This window comes from Urtica dioica, chromosome 8, assembly GCF_054948205.1.
Source record: "Urtica dioica subsp. dioica isolate 48M chromosome 8, U.dioica_male_clone48M_v1_H2, whole genome shotgun sequence".
NCBI classification, from domain to species: domain Eukaryota; kingdom Viridiplantae; phylum Streptophyta; class Magnoliopsida; order Rosales; family Urticaceae; genus Urtica; species Urtica dioica.
Window position 1 is genome coordinate 25,637,182 of NC_142763.1, and position 15,087 is coordinate 25,652,268.

Genomic DNA, 15,087 nt, shown 5'->3' on the forward strand with positions numbered 1-15,087 from the left:
CCATCAATTCGTTTGCAGTCCCCGTCCTTTTTGTTTTTTGTTTTTTTTGTTATTCTTTCTTTTTTCATGTAATAATGTAACTTGTTATTATCGCATGCAAAACCATCCCTTCGTTTTTCTTTTATCATGTATTTGTCATCGCATCGGCAAAAGTACACAATAGTATAATATTTTTTTGGTAATATTTTACAAATTGGCCCACAACTACAAAAGCTTTTCAGAGAAACTTCTAATATCACATTTAAAATATATATTTTTAAAATATGAATGTATGGATTTTCAGATCCATCTAGATTAACCCTACAAATTTGGAATTGGAATTAAGTTTTAGTTCTTGCTTCTAGTAGCAGCTTTTTGTATTATATTACGTGTTTTAAAATTTTTACTGTAAAAATAGAGTTTTTTTTTTTTTTTTTTTTTTTTTTTTTTTTAATTTATGAAGTCATTTTCAAACAGTAAACAATAATTGTTTACTGCTTTGGGTTTTTTTTTTTTTTTTTACTGTTTACAATTTCATTTATAAGAAAAATAATTGTTTACTTTTTTTAAAGGATTTAAAATAGTTGCTACTTTAACAAATGTGACCTTAAAACCGTTATTTTCGTAATTTTTTCATAGAATTTTTCATTACATATAATTATTGGTTCTACAATCTATAGAATATAGAAGTAAAATTTCATTAAAATGTTTGACACTTTCGTATTTGTCCATAAATTAAAGATAGAAACTATAAATTCATTTTTTTACACTTTCATGTGCTTTATTACATATTTAACTGGAGTTCTCTTTTCAAGTTTTAAATTTTAATTAATATACAACAGAATATTATAAACCATGATTTAAAAAATATACCAATGTTATAAAAATATATGAGGGATGACGCAATACACCTAAAAAGTGTGAGTTTGAGCATGCATATATTCTTAATAATCTCAACAAACCACACACATGTCCTTCAAAAGATTTTTATTTTATTTTAGTATGTGTTCTTCTCATACTAAAATGTTAACAGCTTTGTCACTTTTTTAAGATCCTGATATCATGGCTCATGGATTCATGGAAGATCCCGATTTCGAATTGGAATCATGGCTTTTGAACTACGATTTCTGTGCTGCTGTTTCGTTTTCTTTTCTCCCGAAGATTTTATAATGCGATTTAGTATTTGGATCAGAAATGTGACATGCAGAGAGAGAGAGAGAGAGAGAGAGAGAGAGAGAGAGAGAGAGAGAGAGAGAGAGAGAGAGAGAGAGAGAGAGAGAGAGAGACTACTGATTATACCATGATGATATCATTATAGAAATCTGACATAGGAATTGGAAAATACGTGATTGCATAAAATAAGGAGCTAGGTAGAGAGAGATAATAGAGAACGAAATAGAAACAGCTTGCAATTACGAAACGACCTACTTAACATGCATAAATAGAAATAACAAATTAGAACAGAAAAGCTTATTTATTCTTTGATCATCCGATACGTGAGACTTTGTTGAGCTTGAGGTTTCTCGATCATCCTGAAATATAAAGAAAAAAAAATTTAATTAAATGAAGGAACAATAGATTCCAGTAATTAAATACATGAAAAAGAAAGAAAAAAAAAAAAGAACGCGCCTCAGTTAGTTACATGTTGGGTAATATATTCTCTTATTTTTGTTCGTTTGGTTTTATTTTGAACATTCATTGCATTTGCATATATCAAATAATTTGTTTTCTTGAATAAGTTTCTGTTGAAGGTCATAAAGGCTATGAATTAGAATAGAAGAATCAATACGCGTAATCACTTTAGATAGGAACTAATAGTAAAAATGAATGTGTAATTGACTTATTTTTAGAAAGGCTCTTTTGTTCCCTTTTTCTTTTTGCTTACAGATTCTTAGCCGCATATTGGTAAGCTTTAGATTTGGGAAGCATTATCACGGGACAAAAATCTAGGCTAGTTTTGTTGATGGAAAAAAGGTTTGTAAAAGGTTTGACTAGAAAAAAAGAGAACTCTAGCTAGTGTCTCTATATATTAACACTGAAGGTATCGATGTAAACTGACTTTGACAACCATGTAGAAAAAAATGGCTACAATATTTGCTTGTAGAGAGTGTTTTCATGACTTTGACCACATGCATGGTATACCTATTTTCACCATCCTTAATATCCCGACTCGATGCGCTTGACATCCTCGACGAGGATTTCGTAGTGCCTTTTCACTTCCTCGGGAGTTTTTCCGCCGCCAACGGCTCTTGCAACATTGACCCAACGGTCGGGGGTGTCTTTGTCGAACACGGCTAGAGCTTGCTCGAAAGCCTTGTTTTGCTTGACGGTCCATGTCGACTTCGCGGTGGAAACCATTTGTGTTGAGCTTGAGAGATGGGATCCAGGGGGAGTCTCTGGCTAGGTATTCATTGGTGGTAATAGTCTCTAGGTTATTGATTTGGTGATTGTAATCATTTATCAACCTTGTGTGTACTATTGACTACAAGATAGTGAAATCCTTTCTATTGGCAGAGTGCCCCCAGACGTAGGTGTATTGCACCGAACTGGGTAACCATATCGTGTGTATTCTGTTTATCGCATTGTTTGTTGTTTATCCATAATCTGTGTTCAAGCAAGTTGTCGGACACATTGTTAACATTTTGTGTGCGACATCTTGTCTTTGTGACTAATTAGAATTTCAATTGGTATCAGAGCAGGCACCTAGATCTTTTGGTGTTTTCCTGGGTATTTCTTTTCTGATTACCAGATATGGATAGTTCCAGAGATGGAGGTTCGGTCAATCGTCCTCCAGTACTCGATGGAATCAACTATGGTTACTAGAAAGTCCGCATGAGCGTCTTCATGAAATCCCTTGACAGCAGAACCTGGAAGGCTGTGATATACGGGTGGGAAGCTCCAGTTACTGTTGATGACAAAGGAGCCTCTACAGGTCCAAAACCCGAAAAGGAATGGACCCCTACTGAAGATGAGGCAGCTCTGGGTAACTCTCGTGCACTAAATGCCATTTTTAACGGGGTTGATAAAAATGTTTTCAGGCTTATAAACACCTGCACAAGTGCCAAAGAAGCCTGGGAAATTCTTGCTGTTGCCTATGAGGGAACCACGAAAGTCCGTGAGCAGAAGTTGCAGTATCTCATAACTAACTTTGAAGCTCTCACTATGCTTGAAGATGAATCAGTCGCTGAATTCAATGTTCTCATCCGAGACCTTGCCAACGAATCCTACTCTCCCGAGAAACCCATGACCGATGAAGATCTTGTTCGGAAAACTCTGAGGGCTTTAAGTCCAAGATTCAAAATGAAGATCACGGCCATTGAAGAAGTCCATGACCTTAAAACTCTGAAGTTTGATGAACTCATGGGATCCATCATGACATTTGAGCTATCCCTGCCCAAGATGGAGAAGAAACACAAAGGAATGGCCCTCAAAAGCTCTATTCATGAACAAAAGGAACATGTATACTCGGATTCTGACAATGATATTGACGACACTATAGCTATGTCGGCAAAAAATTATAGCAGGGTTATGAAGAGACCCAATCAGATGAATGGGAAGAATGTCACGCAAGATGTTAAAGACAATTTTCAACAAAGATTCCAGAAGAATGCTAACCCTCACATGAGCTGTGAAAAATAGTGGTGAACGCTCCGGAAAAGGGAAAAGCATTCAGTCCCATGAATGTGAAGGTTTCAGACATATTCAGAAGGAGTGTCCCAACTTCCTCAGAAAGCAGAAAAAGGGGTACAACGCCACACTATCGGATGAAGAAGATGAAGATAGCGACTCCGACCAGATAAGTAACTTTGTGGCCTTCACTACCTCTATTCATACTCATGAATCTGTTAACGAATCTGGTGAATGCTCTCAGAAATTTGTTCTAGATGAAGAACTATCTGACGATGCCATGAATGATGCATACAATATTTTGCACACCAAATGGGTTGAAGAGTCCCAAGTTCTCGACAAACAGAGTGCTCTTATTCTCATACTGATTGAAGATAAGGCAAGGCTCTTAGAAACCATTGTGGATCTGAAAAAGGAAGTCAGCCGGCTAAATGGGGAACTGGATCAGACGACTAAATCTATAAGGATGCTGAACTCCGGCACCGACAGCCTTGACAAAATCCTTACGATCGAAAAACCTACAAAGAACATGAAGGGGCTTAGATATACTCATGGTGCTTCCTCATCCCGCACTACTTTTGTCCCCCAAAACCCTACTGGTCAGATGTCGCGAAACATGCCTCAAACATCTGGTGATGACAAGTTTCAAGATCAACATCAACATCAACATCAGCGACATCCTTCTGGACCAACCAGGTCTCTTGTTAGCAGACCTCGTTGGGTCTACCACTACTGTGGTAGAAGGGGCCATATTCGACCCTTCTGCTATCGGTTATACGGGAGAAATTTTCATTAGCATAAATTCATTCACAGAAATGCTCTTCCTCGCTGACAACCCTCTACACGGTTGGAATAGAGAGTAAAAGACACATCCTACCGTGCCAATATCGCATACACATCTTTGAGTGTGTCCACCAGTAGCGACTGGTACTTCGATAGTGGTTTCTCTCGTCACATGACAGGTGATCATACCTTCCTGACCAACGTGTAACCTTACTCTAATTGTCATGTTACCTTCGGTGATGGAGTGAAAGCCAAGATTGTGGGTAAAGGTCAGTTAAATTATCCTGGTATGTCTTGCTTGACTGAGGCTTTATTGGTGGAAGGTCTTACTGGTAATCTTATCAGTATTAGTCAGCTCTGTGATCTGAATTTGCATGTCAATTTTACTCGTGATAAGTGTGTGGTGATAAATGAGAAACATGATGAACTTATGAAAGGAACCAGGTCTCGTGACAACTGCTACATGTAGACTCCCGCCCCAAACGCTCAGGCCAACAACTGCCTTATGACCAAGGTTGACGAAACCAAGCTGTGGCATCAAAAGCTTGGTCACTTGAATCTTAGGAGCATGCAGAAAATTGTTTCTGAGAAGGCCATTGTCGGTGTCCCCGATCTAAAGATTGTTGAAGGAAGAATCTGTGGTGAGTGTCAGATTGGAAAACAAGTCAAGAAGTCTCACAAGATGGTGCAACATTTTACCACATCACGTGTTCTGGAACTTCTTCACATGGATCTGATAGGGCCGATGCAGGTCGAGAGTCTTGGAGGGAAGAGATACGTGTTTGTGTGTGTGGATGACTACTCCAGGTATACTTGGGTTGATTTTATCCATGATAAATCTGACACTTTTGCTGTTTTTGAAGCTTTATGCAAGAAGGTTCAGAGAGAAAAGGGAGAAAGCATCGGCAAAGTGATCAGAATACGGAGTGACCATGGGAGAAAATTTGAGAATATGAGCTTTGCTAAGTTTTGTACTGCAGAAGGAATAGCCCATGAATTCTCTGCTCTAATCACACCACAACAAAATGGAATTGTAGAAAGGAAAAATCGAACCCTTCAAGAAATGGCCAGACTGATGTTGTTGGCCAAAGACATTCCAGCGCACTTTTGGGCCGAAGCTCTCAATACAGCTTGCCATATTCATAATAGAGTTACTATTCATCCAGGTACGACTAACACTCACTATGAAATATGGAGGGGGAGAAAGCTCAATGTGAAATACTTCCATGTCTTTGGTTCTGTTTGCTATATCCTTGCTGACAGGGATCCTCGACGCAAATTTGATCCTAAAAGTGATGAAGGTATATTTCTCGGGTACTCTAGAAATAGCCGAGCCTATCGTGTCTTTAACAAATGCACTAAGTCTATGATGGAATCCATAAATGTAGTGGTAAATGATGATCATGTTGTCTCTAACAGTACTAATGATGAAGATGAAGTTTTTCCTAGTAACACAGATGTCAGGACAGATGATGAGAACTCTTTGGACGACATCTCTTCTGGGAGCCCTAATGTCAGGACGGATGCTGATGACAAAGTGAGTGACATTGTTCCGGATGAGGGGTCTCTTCCTGTGACTGAACGAAGAATCCCTTCCAGAAGAATTCAGAAAAATTATCCTGCTCATGAGGTGATTGGCGAGATTAGTGAAGGAATGAGGACTCGCCCAAAACCTCCTGTAAACTATTGGGAGATGATTGCTAGACTTGTGGTGCAGGGTTATACACAGGTGGAAGGCGTGGACTTTGATGAAACCTTTGCCCCTGTTGCAAGACTTGAAGCCATCAGACTCTTGCTTGGCATCTCCTGTCATCTCCACTTCAAACTTTTCCAGATGGATGTTAAAAGTGCTTTCCTCAATGGATACTTGAATGAGGAAGTCTATGTTGCCCAACCTAAAGGCTTTGTAGATCCCAGCTCACCCCAACATGTCTACAAACTCAGAAAGGCTCTCTACGGCCTTAAGCGGGCTCCTCGGGCATGGTATGAAAGACTAACTCAGTTCTTTGTGCAGAATGGTTATACCAGAGGTGGAGTTGATAAAACCTTGTTCATAAAGAAGGAGGATGGCAACCTCATGATAGCCCAAATCTATGTTGACGATATTGTTTTTGGAGGAATGACGAACAAGATGGTGGATCTTTTTGTACGAAAAATGCAGTCTGAATTTGAAATGAGTATGGTTGGTGAGCTTAATTATTTTCTGGGCTTTCAAATCAGGCAAATGAATGATGGTATCTTTATCTCCCAAAGTAAGTATGCTAAAAACTTAGTGAAGAAGTTTGGCTTGGAAAAATATTCTCACAAGCGGACCCCCGCCGCTACTCATGTTAAACTCACTAAGGATGAGCTTGGTGAATCTGTTGATCAAAGCCTTTACATGAGTATCATTGGCAGTCTCTTCTACCTCACTGCCAGCCGACCAGACATAGCCTACTCTGTAGGTGTGTGTGCATGATATCAAGCTAATCCCAAAGCTAGCCATCTGGCTCAAACCAAGCGAATTATAAGGTATATCTCGGGAACTGCTGATTTTGGCCTTTTATATACTTATGATACCTCCTCTATGCTTGTGGGATACTGTGATGCTGATTGGGCAGGTAGCACGGCTGATAGAAGAAGTACTTCTGGTGGATGTTTCTACCTAGGAAACAATCTCATCTCCTGGTTTAGCAAGAAGCAAAACTGCATCTCCTTGTCCACAGCTGAGGCTGAATACATCACTGCAGGGAGCAGTTGGACTCAGCTCCTCTGGATGAAACAAATGCTTGCTGAATATGATGTTGGACAAGATGTCATGACATTATTCTGCGACAATATCAGTGCCATCAATATTTCAAAAAATCCAGTTCAGCACAGTAAGACTAAGCATATTGAGATCAGACATCATTTCATTCGAGATCTTGTGGAAGATAAAAAGATCAAAATCAAATATATTTACACCGAAAAGCAGCTAGCAGACATTTTCACTAAGGCCTTGGATGCTAACCGATTTGAAAATCTCAGGTCCTCTCTAGGATTGTGTGTGATTGAACAATAGCAATTACTGTTTTTTGGAAAGTTTTTCGGTTCTATCATTCATGTTGTCAAGACAGATAATTCTCTGATTTGTGTGTATTTTGTGAAAGTTTGTTCATGGGCCCATTTTTCTGGTTGGCCCATTCGACTGTGGTACCGGGCTAAAATTCCACTTATTCTATCTTGGGCTTGAGACGAATCAGGGCTCATTCCTTGTCACGACGTCGTGTTGATCCTTGCCAATCTCTCTTACATGCAGACGGTTCCGTTTTCAAGAAAAACTGGGAAGTTACCTCTTGCTCAATTCTTGATATTTTTATGTTTCTTCGCCCCTCTCACACATCATCTCCCTAATTTTCTCTATCACTCTTCTCAACGGTTATTTGTGTGGCATTTTTCATAAAATTCTCTTCAAAATGGTTGGAACTAGAAGCGGTATCATCACCTCCATTCTGTCTAAGAAAGAGAAGTCCACAATGAGGGCGAAAGATGTCAAGACAAAGGGGCCTGGGCAGGAGAGTAACAAGCACGGTGTCTGGGTTCGAGGTTTGCGATCCAGTAAGTGCGCCGATGGTCAGGCCGGAGGTGCAATCACTGGGTCATCAATTCCTCCTGAAAACCCCTCACTCTCTGCCGTAAGAAAGGTCATGCTCAAGAAATCCTCTCTCTCGATCACCGACATTACTGGAGAAGTCAGTTCCAGTAGCTCTTCTGAAGAAAGAAGAGAGGATGACGTTGCTGCCGAAGAAGAAACCCTCACCCGTGGGTCTCCCATTGATAGCCCCCACGAAGTTGTGCAAGGTAATCCTGAAACCTCATTTCCCTCTGATGAGAACCCTAGGGACAGTGATACCTTGAATTCTCTTCTCGATGAACAAGAGCCCCCTCCCATTGATGCTATTGGCGGAATGTTGGGATTGAGTGGAGATGTCTTGAAAGATGTTCCAACATCTTCGTCTCTGAGGCATGAGGAAGAGACTGATAGGGGTAAGAATGCTGAGGAAGATATTCTTGCCTCTCTGAAAGAGAAAGTCTAGAAAGATGACGATGTTTGTATTGCCACTCTTCTATCGGAGAAGAGAAAGAATAAGAGAAAGTGTTTGGAAGAAAGTGTTCCTGATGTTCCCATCCTAGAAAAGAAGAAGAAGAAGAAAGTAAAGGTTGGCATGATAAAGAAACGAGGGAAGAAGCCCGCTGAGACTCATATGTCTCATGTTGATGAGGTCGCCGATGTTGAAGAAGAGGAACCAGTGATTTCTCTTGGAATAGGGATCAAAAGATTCGTGGGAGAGCCAAAGCTCCCAAAGAATATCCCTGCAGCTCCTTTGGACAACGTCTCCTTTCATAAGGAAGACGGTGTTCTCAAATGGAGGTATGTGTATCACTGAGCTATCTTTCCTGAAAAGGAATTGTCTGCTGAGGCTCTCAAGATTGATGCCGTCATAGAGCTTTTGCACGATGCTGAGATGCTCAGGACTGTCACCAGCATAGGGGTATACTATCCGGCTTTGGTGAAGGAATTTATTGTCAATCTCTCCTCGTCCTTCGATGTTCCAGACGATGCAGAATTCAGAAAGGTCTTCGTCAGAGGACACTGTTTTGAGATCTCTCCTGGTGTTATCAACGAGTTCCTTGGTCGAGGGAAAATCATTACTGCTGATCGTGTACCCTCTCTGGACATCATTGCTCAAGAGATCGGTGGTGACGAAACCAAATTCTGGCCATCTAAGGGAACGCTACCCTCTGCCGATCTCACCGCCAAATACTCAGTTCTCTATCGCATCGGCATCGCCAACTGGGCCCCCTCTTCACATGGGTCTAGTATCAAGGCGGATCTGGCACGTCTGATCTACCGGATAGGTACCCGTTCTTCCTTTGATTTTGGTGAATTTGTCCTTGATCACTTGGCAAAACATGCCAAATCCTTTGCAGTGGAGCTTCCCATAGGTTTTCCTTCCCTCATCACTGGTATTCTGCTCAAGCAAAACAAGAACATTTTGCGAAGTACATATGTGGCGGAAAAAACATGCGCGTGACATCTCTGAGGGGAAACATGCTCGTGACCTTGTCAGACCTTCAGTCGCGACATCTGACATCTCTGGGAGCAAACTGAATTTGAGTTCAATGTCTGACGAGGTTCATAAGAATGTGCTGAAAGAACTCCTTGAGGAGATTGAAGTTCTCAAAAAGACCATCGAGACTCTCTCTGATAGGAAGTCCAAGTGTGAATCCCTTGTTCGAGATCTTAATGCTCCTCCTAGTGATGCTACCACCACTCAGCCAGGCCAAGCCAATGCTGCTGATGATTCTGATGATGCCGAGGACTCTGAAGATGCTGAGGAGTCTGAGAACGATGAAGGGAACAATGACAGTGCCCAGGATGACATTGGTGATAAGGACAACGGTGCCTCGACTTAAATCTGCTCTTTTTTATGATCTGGTATGTATAATCCAACTTCTTTTCAGACTTCTTTCTGTTGGGTTTTCGCTACGGTTAATCTTGTGTTTCAGACTGAGTTCTAGATGGTGTGTAAAACTTCTCTTTTGTACTTTTGATGATATATGTACTGCTGTTTGCGTGAGTTCTCATCCTTTTCAGGCTGTTTTTGTTCCTCCCTTTGTTTTGGTCGATCCTTGCCTTTGGTATTCTTTTGAGGCAATCAGGGGGAGAGGCGTCATGAGGTCATTTATTTTGACTCTCTTCATTTGGTCATGACGCTTGTATGAGAACTGTTCCTGGAAGTGCTTGCCTAAAAAATAGCAAAAGGGGGAGATTGTTGTTACGTTATATGTTGGCTTTATTTTTTGTGCAAGTTGGTTGGAAAGATGTCGGTCTTCATGCTCCTACTTCTGGCAAGACATCCTTCCTTCTGTGTGCAGACTTTATTTCGGGCAAGTTTCCTGTATTGAAAGATTGCCTCGCTGGTGACTTTACTATGAGATATTCGTATGAGGCTGGGTAAGGAAACCCTAGATAGACTTCCAGGCCTGTTCAGCTGCTATAAAAGCCATGCGCTTCCTCCTTAGCAGCTTTGACGCTTTTGACAAAACACTTAGAACTCTTAGACGTGCAAGACCGGCGGACTGGGAGGCTTTGTGTTTTGTTAATCACGGTGTATTCACTCAAACACTATTCCACAAAGATTGAGTGTCTGTGAGAGTTGGGTTATGTGATCTCGTGATTGAAGGCTCACGAACGGTTGAAGACTGAATGTCATCCGAGCACAGACGGTTGCTCGAAGGGTGGAATTGAGATGGAGCTCAAATCCAGGGGGAGTGCCTTGCTAGGTATTCACTGGTGGTAATAGTCTCTATGTTTTATTGATTTGGTGATTGTAATCATTTATAAACCTTGTGTGTACTATTGACTACAAGATAGTGAAATCCTTTCCACTGGCAGAGTGCCCCCAGACGTAGGTGTATTGCACTGTTTGTTGTTTATCCATAATCTGTGTTCAAGCAAGTTGTCGGATACATTGTTAACACTTTGTGTGCGACATCTTGTCATTGTGACTAATCAGAACTTCAGGACGGAACAAGAAAAATGTTATGCCTGGGCTGGGATTCCGGCTGCCACTGAAACAGAATGTTCCGTTCCGAAAGCTAGCATTATTTCAGCCAAATCGGAGCGGAAGGTATTATTGATAATACAAAAATTTGAGAGCTAAAAAGTACTTACATTTTAGGGGAAAAAACATTTAAAAAAAAAATCTAAAACTAGAAAGGAAAAAAAATTTACTCCGATATTGTTTACAGAAGTGCAACAAATCAGACAATTTAAAACCCAAATAAAATTTGGGCAAACCGTTTAACAAGATTATGATTTTGTCCCACTTTCACTTGCCCATGTAGCCCCTAGTAACAGTGATGGTAAGTCAAGGCCGGCCCAACCATTAAGCCAAGTGACCATGGTCTAACGCCTCGGATTTTTAGTGGAAAAAATGTCCAAATATTTTTTTGGACAATAAAAAAAAGCCCCAACATTTAGGCAAAAATACCTCATAAAGGGATCTATAATGTGTAAGGCCCAATTTCTTTATACTATATTTTATATGTATTTAAAAGGCCTATTTTTTTCATTCTTGCCTACGATCAAATAGTAAATTGGGCCGGCCATGTGGTGAGTTTTGATAAAGTGGTTGAGTACTTTGACTATATGACCAAAAGACTTGCCAATAAATAACATAAAATTGAAGCAAGTAGCTTCATCCTTGTTTCACATGTTAACTCATTTGCTTTGTAGAGCAAATTGGTTCTGTAAAGCTAATTAGCTCTAGAAAAGCTAGTGGGCCCAATGGAAGTTTTTTGTATTGTTATTGGATGATGTTGATATATGAGACCCATTTAAGCAAATAAGGGTATTGACTTTTACCATTAAGGGAGGTTCTTACTTAAATGAATGTAGCTTGAGAATCTTAGATGGCAAGTGAAGTTAAAGTAATATTGGTTTCACTATTAAAATTACTTTGTAATTTGTTAAACTCCATGGTGTTTTAGGTTTCTGTTTCGAGAGGAAAGAATGCTATTAGGGATTCATATATAGTGGTCTTGGACTCACTGTGCCAAATAAGGGTCTCATAATTATTCTTGTTATGTAATGTATGTCGAATGCGTTACACCTTGTGGCATGTTATCGCAAGTGTACATTTAAATTGGTACGCACCTTTAGGAGTTTAGATAGAGGTTCGCAAATCGTGATATTGATAAAAACAAGTAATAATTTGGTTATAAAGACTTTTTGAAACATAAGCCATGCATGTACATTTTTATTTTTAAAATGTTTTTCAAGCTTTATGTTTTCCTTGTTGAGCTGCATCTAATTACTCAGAAATATGTACTCATTTGTACTATGGGTAAAAAAAAAAAATAGTTTGATCCTTTTTTAATGCTTTTGTATATATTTCGAAGTTACTACATATGTATGCATTATGAGTTTAAGACAAGGTGATCTTAAAGCATTTCAAAGGCAATTGATTTCGAGGAGATCTTTTGATCCTAAGTATATTTAAAGGGTTAAAAAATATTCTTGGTATTATTATTATTATTTTTTTTAGTTTACCTCAAAATATTGTAGCTTTCACTTTCCAAAATTTGAGTTCAAGTTTCAGTTTTGAGAGAGAACATGTCGACGAGTCGGGTTCTCATAATGTTATCTCAACTAAAAGTATAAGAGATTCACCATCACCAAAATTTGCCTTGAAGGGTAACAAGCTAACTTCAAACTTTCAATCAAGGAAACAAGAGATGTAAAAAGAGTGGACATTATTATTGAGAAATACAATGAGAAGAGTAGCAATGACACAAATAGAAAAGGGTTTTTGGTTTTCACATTCCCTCCAAACTTCTTTTCTAGACATAACTTGACAATGATATGTTTCCAAAACTTAGTCTGACTTTGGCCTCTCTCCACGCGACATCGTGAAATGAACTCACCTTCTTCAACCTCTTTCCCTTTGTCCTGGAGCACACAACACATATCACATTCCTTAAAAGAAAAAAGAAAAAAAAAAGGACTCATTTTTACACCACTAGACACGTATATATATGCTTAACACGTGTCTCCATGTACATGCGTTGTGGTGTCTCCGTTTCATATATACATCATGTTATGATATCCATATATCATAAATTTCAACGAATCGTCCAATTATTTTATCCTCACGTATGTAGTTATTCTGTTGATGAATATGATGATAAATAATAGGGATTATTCCTATTCTATGACTACTACAATGGTTTTGGATCAAAATCAAATAAGTCCAATTTAATCCTAAAATATGACTACATAAATTGAGCTATTACATTTATATCCTTTCAATTTAGTTTAACCTTTTTCTTTTAATTTTATTACCTATGTCAATTTGGAATTAAAATTTAAAACCGTCCAAAATTTCTCTTTTCTTCTTCTGCGTTTCTTTTCTTCTTCTTCTTCTTTGGCCAAAATCTCTCTCTCTCGCGTCCAAAGTCTCTCTCTCTCTCTCTCTCTCTCCATATCGCTCACCATCTCTCTCCATTTCGCTCTCTCTCACCGAAACCTTAAATAAACCCATCGCGCCTCTCTCCCACTCCAGTTCATCTTCTACGTTTCTTCGGCCGAAACCCACCACGCCTCTCACCCAGACCTCACCGAAACCACCGCGCCTCTCTCGCTCTCTCTTTCTCTCTCCAGTTCTTCTCCATTTTTTCGGCAAAAACCACCCAAAATGACGAATACCCAGACCCCTAATGACGAACACCCAGACCAAAACCCTAAAACTACACCCATTTTGGCCGAAACTCAAACCCAAATACTGGACCCAAACTCAAACCCGAAGAAGAAATCCCCTGCCGAGAAACCCAAACCCTCGCCTGAGAAATCTCCCCCGGTGGTGCGTAGAAGTCCTCGCGTTTCCCATCCCTTGCCTGAGAAATCTCATCCGAGCGTGGCGAAGAAGAATCCGAGCGCTGCGAAGAAGAAGCCGAGTGTTGCAAAGAAGAAGAGGAAGACGACCATCTCAAAGTCGCCGAAATCTCCGGCCAAGCGACCAAAAATAGATACCAATGTGGTATCCGAAGATGATTCCTTTGACGATTTCGTCATAAAAAAACCATCCTCTAAGCCCAGAATCACAACGTCATCCAATAAAAATCAAAAGGTTAGTGATTATTTTTTATGTTGATTATAGTGTTGATGTTGATTATAGTTTTATGTTGTTGAAGAAAGATCATTGGCGCCCAAATGTGAGATGTTAATTATAGTTTTAATCCGCTGACGTTGATGTTAGTTTCTCATGTGTTTGATGTTTCCGGGGTCGTTGACAGTAGCTGGTTTAATGACGTTGATGTCAATAAACCGTCTGTTTTATTGACATTGATGTCAATAAACTGTCTGGTTTATTGACATTGATGTCAATAAACCGTCTGTTTTATTTACATTGTTGTCAATAAACCGGCAGGTTTGACAATGGTACTTCAACGATCTCGTGTTCTAAGTAATGTTTTTTTTTTTCATTTAGGGATGGAGCAGAGTCTTGGACGATGACCAAATTGCCGGGGTTACGTTCAACGTTTTGGACGGTATTCAAAAGTTCAATGAGGTCATGAAGAAATCAATGTCCGAGGAAGAGACCAATATATTCAGGCAGTCTTGTTTTGGGCATTTTCTTGACGTCCCCGAGATAGCCAATTCTTCGGCGATAGTCAACCATATTATCTCGCGGGCTGGACAATACAAGGACTCATCTTCTGATGCTTTGTTTTTTAAAATTGGTGGTGAACCTCGGTCATTCAGTAAGGAGAATTTTGCAGAGATCACCGGCTTACAGTTTGTTGACGACTACACTAAATGTTCTTATTCGGAAGTTGTTAAGGATGGTCTATACGAAACTGCCTTCCACAAGGGAGCCTTAAATAAGAGGGACGTCGTGCAGTCCTTGGTCTCTGAGAGCGAAGAATGGTAGACTGAGAAGAAGGAGAAGTTTAAAATACTATATTTTTTGTTGAACGTGCTCATCCCCGACAACTCGAATTGTTTGGTAATCATAGTAATTATGAGTATTGCATTTTGATAAACCTATTTGTATGTCTAATATGATAGTGTTTTGTTTAGGTACCGAACATGAACTATGTCAAGTTGGTGGATAACTTGGACGAGTTCAACCGATACCCGTGGGGAAATGTGGCTTGGAATTTCCTCCATGA

General features: G+C 39.7%; 1 pseudogene; it reads right to left on the reverse strand.

The window, feature by feature from the left end:
• Positions 1–2,136: 2,136 nt before the first annotated feature.
• On the reverse strand, positions 2,137–5,883 carry LOC149388654 (transcription factor RADIALIS pseudogene; annotated as a pseudogene).
• Between the last annotated feature and the right edge of the window lie 9,204 nt (positions 5,884–15,087).